This window comes from Manis pentadactyla, unplaced genomic scaffold, assembly GCF_030020395.1.
Source record: "Manis pentadactyla isolate mManPen7 unplaced genomic scaffold, mManPen7.hap1 scaffold_385, whole genome shotgun sequence".
Classification (NCBI taxonomy): Eukaryota; Metazoa; Chordata; class Mammalia; order Pholidota; family Manidae; genus Manis; species Manis pentadactyla.
Genome location: NW_026644768.1, coordinates 90,529 through 100,078, shown reverse-complemented (window position 1 = coordinate 100,078; position 9,550 = coordinate 90,529). Strand labels below are relative to the sequence as shown.

At 43.0% G+C, this 9,550-nt stretch overlaps 1 long non-coding RNA gene across 1 annotated transcript; it reads right to left on the bottom strand.

Annotated features, from left to right (window-relative positions):
- Positions 1 to 4,653: 4,653 nt before the first annotated feature.
- On the bottom strand, positions 4,654 to 9,029 carry LOC130682378 (uncharacterized). The gene is made up of 4 exons (XR_008995595.1): positions 8,810 to 9,029; positions 8,615 to 8,702; positions 6,668 to 7,003; positions 4,654 to 5,221 (listed from the first exon to the last, which is right to left on the bottom strand). It is a non-coding gene; the product is annotated as an uncharacterized LOC130682378 (long non-coding RNA).
- Between the last annotated feature and the right edge of the window lie 521 nt (positions 9,030 to 9,550).

The window sequence follows — 9,550 nt, the reverse complement described above, 5'->3', positions numbered from 1 at the left end:
TTTCAAATATATTCTCCCTTACTGTAGGGTTCCTTTTTGTTCTATTGATGGTGTCTTTTGCTGTACAGAAGCTTTTCAGCTTAATATAGTCCCACTTGATCACTTTTGCTGTTGTTTTCCGTGCCCGGGGAGATATGTTCAAGAAGAGGTCACTCATGTTTATGTCTAAGAGGTTTTTGCCTAAGTTTTCTTCCAAGAGTTTAATGGTTTCATGACTTACATTCAGGTCTTTGATCCATTTTGAGTTTCCTTTTGTATATGGGGTTAGACAATGGTCCAGTTTCATTCTCCTACATGTAGCTGTCCAGTTTTGCCAGCACCATCTGTTGAAGAGACTGTCATTTTGCCATTGTATGTCCATGGCTCCTTTATCAAATATTAATTGACCATATATGTCTGGGTTAATGTCTGGATTCTCTAGTCTGTTCCATTGGTCTGTGGCTCTGTCCTTGTGCCAGTACCAAATTGTCTTGATTACTATGGCTTTATAGTAGAGCTTGAAGTTGGGGAGTGAGATCCTCCCTACTTTATTCTTCTTTCTCAGGATTGCTTTGGCTATTCGGGGTCTTTGGTGCTTCCATATGAATTTTTGAATTATTTGTTCCAGTTCATTGAAGAATGTTGCTGGTAGTTTCATAGGGATTGCATCAAATCTGTATATTGCTTTGGGCAGGATGGCCATTTTGACGATATTAATTGTTCCTAGCCACGAGCATGGGATGAGTTTCCATCTGTTAGTGTCCCCTTTAATTTCTCTTAAGAGTGACATGTAGTTTTCAGAGTATAAGTCTTTCACTTCCTTGGTTAGGTTTATTCCTAGGTATTTTATTTTTTTTTGATGCAATTGTGAATGGAGTTGTTTTCCTGATTTCTCTTTCTGTTGGTTCATTGTTAGTGTATAGGAAAGCCACAGATTTCTGTGTGTTAATTTTGTATCCTGCAATTTTGCTGTATTCCGATATCAGTTCTAGTAGTTTTGGGGTGGAGTCTTGAGGGTTTTTTATGTACAGTATCATGTCATCTGCAAATAGTGACAGTTTAACTTCTTCTTTACCAATCTGGATTCCTTGTATTTCTTTGTTTTGTCTGATTGCCGTGGCTAGGACCTCCAGTACTATGTTAAATAACAGTGGGGAGAGTGGGCATCCCTGTCTAGTTCCCGATCTCAGAGGAAATGCTTTCAGCTTCTCGCAGTTCAGTATAATGTTGGCTGTGGGTTTATCATAGATGGCCTTTATTATGTTGAGGTACTTGCCCTCTATTCCCATTTTGCTGAGAGTTTTTATCATGAATGGATGTTGAACTTTGTCAAATGCTTTTTCAGCATCTATGGAGATGATCATGTGGTTTTTGTCTTTCTTTTTGTTGATGTGGTGGATGATGTTGATGGATTTTCAAATGTTGTACCATCCTTGCATCCCTGGGATGAATCCCACTTGGTCATGGTGTATGATCCTTTTGATGTATTTTTGAATTCGGTTTGCTAATATTTTGTTGAGTATTTTTGCATCTACGTTCATCAGGGATATTGGTCTGTAGTTTTCTTTTTTGGTGGGGTCTTTGCCTCGTTTTGGTATTAGGGTGATGTTAGCTTCATAGAATGAGTTTGGGAGTATCCGCTCCTCCTCTATTTTTTGGAAAACTGTAAGGAGAATGGGTATTATGTCTTCCCTGTATGTCTGATAAAATTCCAAGGTAAATCCGTCTGGCCCGGGGGTTTGTTCTTTGGTAGTTTTTTGATTACCGCTTCAATTTCGTTGCTGGTAATTGGTCTGTTTAGATTTTCTGTTTCTTTCTGGGTCAATCGTGGAAGGTTGTATTTTTCTAGGAAGTTGTCCATTTCTCCTAGTTTTCCCAGCTTGTGAGCATATAGGTTTTCATAATATTCTCTAATAATTCTTTGTATTTCTGTGGGGTCCGTCGTGATTTTTCCTTTCTCGTTTCTGATACTGTTGATTTGTGTTGACTCTCTTTTCTTCTTAATAAGTCTGGCTAGAGGCTTATCTATTTTGTTTATTTTCTCGAAGAACCAGCTCTTGGTTTCATTGACTTTTGCTATTGTTTTATTCTTCTCAATTTTATTTATTTCTTCTCTGATCTTTATTATGTCCCTCCTTCTGCTGACCTTAGGCCTCATCTGTTCTTCTTTTTCCAATTTCGATAATTGTGACATTAGACCATTCATTTGGGATTGCTCTTCCTTTTTTAAATATGCTTGGATTGCTATATACTGTTCTCTTAAGACTGCTTTTGCTGTGTCCCACAGAAGTTGGGGCTTAGTGTTGTTGTTGTTATTTGTTTCCATATATTGCTGGATCTCCATTTTGATTTGATCATTGGTCCATTGATTATTTAGGAGCGTGTTGTTAAGCCTCCATGTGTTTGTGAGCCTCTTTGCTTTCTTTGTACAGTTTATTTCTAGTTTTATGCCTTTGTGGTCTGAAAAGTTGGTTGGTAGGATTTCAATGTTTTGGAATTTTATGAGGCTCTTTTTGTGGCCTAGTATGTGGTCTATTCTGGAGAATGTTCCATGTGCACTTGAGAAGAATGTATATCCTGTTGCTTTTGGATGTAGAGTTCTATAGATGTCTATTAGGTCCATGTGTTCTAGTGTGTTGTTCAGTGCCTCTGTGTCCTTATTTATTTTCTGCTCGGTGGATCTATCCTTTGGGGTGAGTGCTGTGTTGAAGTCTCCTAGAATGAACGCTTTGCATTCTATTTCCCTCTTTAGTTCTGTTAGTATTTGTTTCACATATGCTGGTGCTCCTTGTGTTGTGTGCATATATATTTAGAATGGTTATATATATCCTCTTGTTGGACTGAGCCCTTTATCATTATGTAGTGTCCTTCTTTATTTCTTGATACTTTCTTTGTTTTGGAGTCTATTTTGTCTGATATTAGTACTGCAATCCCTGCTTTCTTCTCGCTGTTGTTTGCTTGAAATATGTTTATCCATCCCTTGACTTTTAGTCTGTACATGTCTTTGGGTTTGAGGTGAGCTTCTTGTAAGCAGCATATAGATGGGTCTTGCTTTTTTATCCATTCTATTACTCTGTGTCTTTTGATTGGTGCATTCAGTCCATTAACATTTAGGGTGACTATTGAAAGATATGTACTTATTGCCATTGCAGGCTTTAAATTCGTGGTTACCAAAGGTTCAATTTTAGCCTCTTTAGTATCTTACTGTCTAACTTAGCTCACTTATTGAGCTGTTATATACTCTGTCTGGAGGATCTTTTCTTCTCTCCCTTCTTATTCCTCCTTGATTCTTCATATGTTGGGTGTTTTGTGCTGTGCTCTTTCTAGGAGTGCTCCCATCTAGAGCAGTCCCTGTAAGATGTTCTGTAGAGGTGGTTTGTGGAAAGCAAATTCCCTCAGGTTTTGTTTGTCTGGGAATTGTTTAATCTCACCATCATATTTGAATGATAGTCGTGCTTGATACAGTATCCTTGGTTCAAGGCCCTTCTGTTTCATTGTTTTAAATATATCATGCCATTCTCTTCTGGCCTGTAGGGTTTCTGTTGATAAATCTGATGTTAGCCTGATGGGTTTTCCTTTATAGGTGACCTTTTTCTCTCTAGCTGCCTTTAAAACTCTTTCCTTGTCCTTGATCTTTGCCATTTTAATTATTATGTGTCTTAGTGTTGTCCTCCTTGGATCCTTTCTGTTGGGGGTTCTGTGTATTTCCGTGGTCTGTTCGATTATTTCCTCCCCAGTTTGGGGAAATTTTCAGCAATTATTTCTTCTAAGATACTTTCCATCTCTTTTCCTCCCTCTTCTTCTGGAACCCCTATAATATGGATATTGTTCCTTTTGGATTGGTCACACAGTTCTCTTAATATTGTTTCATTCCTGGAGATCATTTTGTCTCTCTCTATGTCAGCTTCTATGCGTTCCCGTTCTCTGGTTTCAATTCCATCAGTGGCCTCTTGCATCCTATCCATTCTGCTTATGAACCCTTCCAGAGTTTGTTTCATTTCTGTGATCTCCTTTCTGGCATCTGTGATCTCTCTCCGGACTTCATCCCATTTCTCTTGCGTATTTCTCTGCATCTCTGTCAGCGTGTTTATGATTCTTATTTTGAATTCTTTTTCAGGAAGACTGGTTAGGTCTGTCTCCTTCTCTGGTGTTGTCTCTGTGATCTTTGTCTGCCTGTAGCTTTGCCTTTTCATGGTGATAGGAATAGTTTGCAGAGCTGGGACGAGTGACGGCTGGAAGTACTTCCCTTCTTGTTGGTTTGTGGCCCTCCTCTCCTGGGAGAACAGCGACCTCTAGTGGCTTGTGCTGCGCAGCTGTGCGCAGACAGGGCTTCTGCTTCCTGCCCGGCTGCTATGGAGTTAATCTCCGCTGTTGCTGTGGGCGTGGCCTAGCTCGGGCAGCTACTCCAAAGTGGTGGAGTCGCGTTGGAGCAGGAGCTGCTGGGAGGCTATTTATCTCCGTGAGGGGCCTCCCTGCTCCCTGCAGCCCAGGGGTTAGAGTGCCCAGAGATCCCGGATTCCCTACCTCTGGATTAAGTGACCCACCCTGCCCCTTTAAGACTTCCAAAAAGCACCCGCCAAAACAAAAAAACGACCACCAAAAAAAAACAATTTTTTTTAATTAAAGAAAAAAAATGTGGCCGCTCATTTTTCTTTATTCTCCGGCGCCAGCCTCAGGCATCTGCTCACTGGTCTTGCTGCCCTGTTTCCCTAGTATTGGGGTCCCTATTCCTTTAGGATTTCCAAAAAGCTCTCGCCAAAACAAAACAGCAAAAAAAAAAAAAAAAAAAAAAAATGGTCGCGTGCTTTTCTTATGTCCTCCAGCGCCCGGCCTACGGTGCCGACTCACTGTTCTTGCTGCCCTGTTTTCCTAGTATCCACTGCCCCCTGGGCACGTACTGTGTCCGCACTCTGGCCTGGATGGCTGGGGGTGGGTGTTCGGCAATCCTGGGCTCCGTCTCCCTCCCGCTCTACCTATTCTTTTCCCTCCGGGATTTGGGGGGATGTGCGGTCGGCTCCCGCCGGACCGGGGCTTGTATCTTACCCCTTTCACGAGGCGCTGGGTTCTCTCAGGTGCGGATGTGGTCTGGATGTCTGGATATTGTCCTGTGTCCTCTGATCTTTATTCTAGGAAGGGTTGTCTTTGTTATATTTTCATAGATATATGTGGTTTTGGGAGGAGAATTCTGCTGCTCTACTCACGCCGCCATCTTCCGCCTTTATCCAAAGCATTACTTTTAAGCCTTCATAAAAAACAAAATTCACAAAATCACAGTATGTGAAATTACAGAGAACTCTCAATCAACTTTTTAAAAGCATGCATAACCAGAAGTATTCCAAAATTCTACTACACGAATATATTTGATGATAAGCCTGAAATTCAACGGAAGTGTGCAGTGTAGAACACTTATAACCATGTCCAGAAATAAGTTTCTGCTTAATTTATAGGGTTGTGGTAAAGTTCAAATGATTATGATATAGTTATTATCATAATTTACATCAGTTTTCCTATCTGGGGTCTGCTAACACCACTTAGAAACAGGCTCCAAAGGAGCATGACGCACGGCAATCCCAATATCTGATGCAAGCTAAAGCCATGTCTTTAATAATAGAGACTTGGACATGTAAAAATCAGGGAAGAATGAAACAGAGGGAGAAAGATTTTTAAAACAGAGAAGAAAGGGGGAACAGTCTGAGCAAGGTCTCACAGAAGAATATGCAAGTTCTCAGTGCACAGGAATAGTCAGCATAGGGAAAAGTAATGACCCAGAGAACAAGGGGAAAAAAATGCAGACGGAGGTAACTGCGTATGTATATTTAGCTGTGAGGCATGAAAGAATCCGAAAAAAAAAAAAAAACATATTGCACATCTTTGGGCCTTTCTTCACGCGGAGAGGGCAAGCATCAATATTTACTATATTATCTGGAGAATTCAACCTCGAGGAAGAGTGGCGTCCAGATATATTTCAGGAAGTTCCTGTCTTAGCAGTACAATCGGGCAGTTAACACCATTAGCTTTATATAATCAGTTGTGAAGTCCACCACGTAACAACTATCTGATCTTGGGAAAATTGCTTCACTTCTCTATGCCTCTGTTTCTTAGTCTATAAGACAGGGATAATAACGATCTCTACCTCATGTGACAATGAATATAAAACAATATAGTACCAGGCACGTAGTAAATGCTCAGTAAAAGTTAGTTACTACATTTACTGTGGAGAAAGGGATTTCCTGTACACTTGGATTGACTGATTGATTTTATGCCTTAATTTTACCATCTTCTTCTCTAGCTAAGTGACTTAAGGATTTGTGAAAGTTGACAAACTGATTTCCAAAGAAAAATACGGAACTATTTCAGAAGCCAGTATTTATACCAATATTAAAGTTTTCAGTATGAGCACTATTACAAAAAAGCAACAGGGGAGCTATTACATCCTCTGACTTCAAACTATACTCTTAAAGTTACAGTAATCAGATACAGTATGGTACTGGCATAAGAACAGACCCATAGATCAATGGAACAGAATTAAGCCCAGATATAAATCTGCTCAAACACTAGCGGACGCCTCCGCCACCTGCCAGCGCCGGGGAGGGGGCCAGAGTGACAAGTGCAGCTTCTCGTGTAGGGCCGCAGGGCGCGCACAGAGGAGCGACCGGGGTCCGCCAGGCGCCCTCCCTCTTTCTCCTACCTGCCTGGCCAAGAGTCGGCCTAGCTCACTGAGGCTCTTCTCGTTCTTGGCAGCGATTGACGGCAGTGGCGCGACCACCTCTAAGAAGAGATGTTCCATGACCGCGGGCTCCCCGCTCCGGGCGGCCACCAGGGCTTCCTGCTTTGCGCTCGGAGCCCCCGAGCCGCCGATGTCCCCGAGCCGGAGATGCCACCAACCAAGCCAAAACGGAAAGCGGCTGCTGGGGAACAGCACACACCGAGAGAGGCCAGGCACGTGTGGGGAAGCACGCAGCGCTCTGGGTCATCAGCCCGCGACGGCGGCGACGGTGGCAGGCTAGCCCCGGCTCCGCGCCCTCTGTAGTGTAAACAGCGGGCGTCACTATCGCGTCAGTTCCGGGAGGGGAATAGAAACAGAAATGGCTGCTCGGATCTGGTGCTTAAGCTGGTGGTGAAGGGATGTCCCGTGAGTGCGTGTGCGGGAGAGTGGGACAGGAGATTTCTGGCAGGCCTCAGAAACCAGGGAATCCCTGCGGCGTGTTATCCTGAGTTCACTGTGCTTCCTCCCCCTCAACACGCAAAAAGATAAGATACGGAAGAAAGATTTGCCCCCTCCCACCCAGCAATTCTACACCTCTAGGCTATGGAAATTCACACACAAGTATGACAAGCACGCCCTTTCCAGCATTCTTAATATAAATATTCGAGTAAGTTTTCAGCTGGGGAATATTTCAATTAACGTATGAGAGAACATAAGTCATTTTTAAAAAGTAGAATAAAGAGTAAGAGTATATTTATATAAAGTTCAAGAACAAGACAAAATAATGACAATCACGGTAATAATGGTTGCCTCTGGGGGTACTGACTGCAAAGGGGCGGAGCAGGATAGAGAAACAGCCCTGGACTGCAGTTTGTAAGCAATAAACGGGATTTAAACTTTATTTCTCCCTTTGACTAATTTCAGTTTTAGAGGTATTTTGCCCCGGGATTTCCTCTCCCCAGACTAAAACCTAGCGCAGTCAGCAGGGTGCCTCTGAACCCAAAATCTGTTACAACGGGCGTCATCTTTGGGAGGGCCGCCCCAAGAAATGATGGGGAAAAGTGGCGCGCACGCCGAGGGACACGTGTCTACACCCATGTGGTCGTGGAGACACCACCACCGCTGCTGGCTGCGCTGACCCCGGCCTGTGGCCCGAGACTAAGGCTACTGCTTCTGCCACTGCTGCTGCTTCTGCTGCCGGCTGGAGCCTGGTCCAACTTTGGAAAGGAGCAGAGATCCGGTCCATCTTAATAGAGAAGCAACTGGCTGTTGTATACCAAGCCTTGCTGGCTATGGAGCCCGTCGCCGGAAAAGCTCCAACCAAGGTAATAACCACCTATCCCATCGCGGGTTGGGTGAGAGACTGGACCCAAAGGCCACGGAGTGGTGTGGCACAAACATCTAGCTTATGTCATGTGACTGGCCATTTGCCTTTGGCATCCCCAGGGAATAATGAAGCAGACACATTGGCCCAGTTGCGCTGGATAAAAGGAAAGCCTGCCTCTTATGTGGCCCAATGGCTACTTGGTGCACACGAGGCAAAAGACAATGTGGGCTGTAGCCCGTCAGTGTGGGTTGCCACTGACCTTTGAAAAAGCCAGCCCCTCCCTTGGGTGTTAGTCCTCAGACAGGAAATCCCGGCGCAAAACACCTCTAAAAACCAAAATCAGTCAAAGGGAGAAATAAAGTTTAAAACATGTTTACTGCTCACAAACTGCAACCCTGGGCCGTCTTTCTCCTCTGCTCTGGAAGAAGCCAGCAAGACAGCAAGCCCCTCCCTTTAAACTCTCAGGTTCAGACACAACCTAGGTTGCCCAGGTAATTACCCATTGATATGGAGATGACCTTCTTCCCACCCCTGGGGATATGCAAAGGAACTAAAAGCCCCTGGAGATATTCTGGAAATGATACAATTTTACCCACAATCACCTTGAAAAGGCTCCCACTGACCAAAGATGGTACAACTTGAGCTTCAATAAGGTTAACAGTTATGGTGAACTGACACATGTTCCATATTCTGAAATCCATGAATACATAATATTTTTAAAAATCGGTTAACATTAGAGCAAGAAATCAATCTTGAAAACTGGTAAATAAGGCAAAGCTATCAAAAATGTATCTTACTTTCATAGATGAATTGTACTACTGAGTCATCAAACAGAAGATGGTTTCATAAAAACATTCCATAAAAATCATTAAAAAGAATTGACAGAATTGGAATATCACCATTTTCCTACCCCCAATTAATGATTGAGACATAACACATCAATGGCTATAACATCACAATAGGTGGCTTCTTATGAAAGAACATACTGCCACCTATAGTCTTTTCAAAAGAATCAAATATCTGGATCCAACTGGCAACCTGCAGAAATAAAGAGGAAAGAGGAATACGTTAACCTGCACCATGAAAACATAATCAACAAAATCTAGACCACTGGGAGATTCTACAGGTCAAGAGCACAAGTTTCTCAAGAGATAAACATAAAGGAAAAGAAATGTATGGGAGGAGAAATTGCAGATTATAAGATGCTGCTATAGACTGAATGTTTGTGTGTCCCCCAAATTCCTATGTTGAAGCCCTAATCCCCAATGTAATGGTATTTGGAAGTGGGCAATTGAGGGGTCATTGGGTTTAGATGAGGTCATGAGGGCTGAACCCCTTTGATGGGATTAGTGCCCTTATACGAAGAGGAGGAGACCACAGCCTTCTCTCTGTTCTGTGAGGATACAGCATAAGTCAGCTGCGTGCAAACGAGGAAGACCGCTCTCACCAGACAAGGAATTGGCTGGCAGCTTGATCTTAAAGCTTCCAGCCTCCAGAACAGTAAGAAATAAATGTTTGTGGTTGAAGCCACCCAGTCT